Source organism: Asparagus officinalis, chromosome 7 (genome assembly GCF_001876935.1).
Source record: "Asparagus officinalis chromosome 7, Aspof.V1, whole genome shotgun sequence".
In the NCBI taxonomy this organism is placed as follows: domain Eukaryota; kingdom Viridiplantae; phylum Streptophyta; class Magnoliopsida; order Asparagales; family Asparagaceae; genus Asparagus; species Asparagus officinalis.
In genome coordinates, this window is record NC_033800.1 from 133,146,352 (window position 1) to 133,148,416 (window position 2,065).

The window sequence follows — 2,065 nt, forward strand, 5'->3', positions numbered from 1 at the left end:
TTAAGTAAATCAGAATGCAATAAATTAGATATAAACTAAATGGCACATATACGAAACTGTATTGTTGGTGATTTGTCATTTATTCACCTACACTTTTTTTATAAGCATTGAAAAATCGATACTATATTGTCGGATGCTTAGAGAGCTGCCTGTGCTGCCAGACAACAACTCCTTGAGCTGCTGCTGGCAGCCAGCAGCTCCTCAAAGAGCTGCTGCTGGCAGCCGACAGCTCCTCAAAGAGCTGCTGCTGCAGCAGCCCAGCTCCTCAAAGAGCTACTGCTGCAGCTAGCAGCTCAAAGAGTTGCTGCTACTGCTGTTGCAGACAGCTCTTTGAGCTGCTGCTACTGTGTTAGAAATGAGAAAAATGGAAAAGCCCTCGTGTCAATGTGCACATGAACGTACACTACGCAATTCAAGTCCAGTTATATACACTCATACCCCATTTCACGTATACAAGGTGTTGGAAAGGTGAAGAATCGTTTCGGATGCCTGCGAATGAGAAATTTGCTAAATTCTTGACATATCGACCAAAACCCTGGTTTTTAATATTTATTTATCTATTTTATTATGGTTATTAACTTGTGAATCTTTTCCTTTCTCGGGATATGTTGCACGCAAACGCCAGCCAATATCCGCATGATCCATCTTTACCAACAAAATTTAAGTAAATCAGAATGCAATAAATTAGATATAAACTAAATGGCATATACCGATACTGTATTGTCTGGTGATTTGTCATTTATTCATACCTACACTTGTTTATTACGCCATTAAAACATCGATGCTATATTTGTCGGCATGCTTGCAGAGAGCGCTGCTTTACTGCAGACAGCAGCTCTTTGAGGCTGGCTGCTCAGACAGCAGCTCGATTGAAGCTGCTCGCAAGCCAGCAGCCTCCTCAAAGGTAGCTGCTGGCTACAGCAGCAGCTCAAAGAGCTGCTGCTACATGCCTGTTGCAGACAAGTCTCTTGTCAGTTTATCTGCTAACTGCTCACGAAATGAGAAAAATGGAAAAGCCCCCGTGTCAATGTGCCACCATGACGTAACACTTACGAATCAAAGTCCCAGTTATATACACTGCATACCCATTTCACGTATAAGCAAAGGTGTTGGAAGGTGAAAATCGTTTGCGGATGCCTCCGCAATGAGAAATTTGTAAATTCTCGACATATCGACCAAAACCCTGGTTTATATTATTATTTATCTATTTTATATGGCTTATTAAGCGTGTTTGAATCTTTTCCTTCTCGCCGGATATGTTGCACCAACGAGCCATATCCGCATATCCATCTTTACCAACAAAATTTAAGTAAATTCAGAATGCAATAATTAGATATAACTAATGGATATACGATACTGTATTGTTGGTGATTTGTCATTTATTCATCCTACACTTTTTTATAAGCATTGAAAACATCCGATACATATATTGTCGGATGCTCAGAAAGCGTGCAGTTGCTGCTGCAGACTAAGCAGCTCTTTGAGCTGCTGTGCAGCCAGCAGGCTCCTCAAAGAGTTGCTGCTGCTTGCCAAATGCTGCTGCTGTTGCAGACAGCTCTTTGAGCTTCTGCTACTGTGCAGAAATGAGAAAAATGGAAAAGCCCCCCGTGTCAATGTGCACATGAACGTACACTACGAATTCAAGTCCAGTTATATACACTCATACCCCATTTCATGTATACAAGGTGTTGGAAAGGTGAAGAATCGTTTCGGATGCCTCGAATGAGAAATTTGCTAAATTCTCGACATATCGACCAAAACCCTGGCTTTAATATTTATTTATCTATTTTATATGGTTATTAACTTGTGAATCTTTTCCTTTCTCGGGATATGTTGCACCAAACGAGCCATATCCGCATGATCCATATTTACCAACAAAATTTAAGTAAATCAGAATGCAATAAATTAGATATAAACTAATGGCATATACGAAACTGTATTGTTGGTGATTTGTCATTTATTCATCCTACACTTTTTTTATAAGCATTGAAAAATCGATACTATATTGTCGGATGCTTAGAGAGCTGCTGCTGCTGCAGACAGCAGCTCTTTGAGCTGCTGCTGT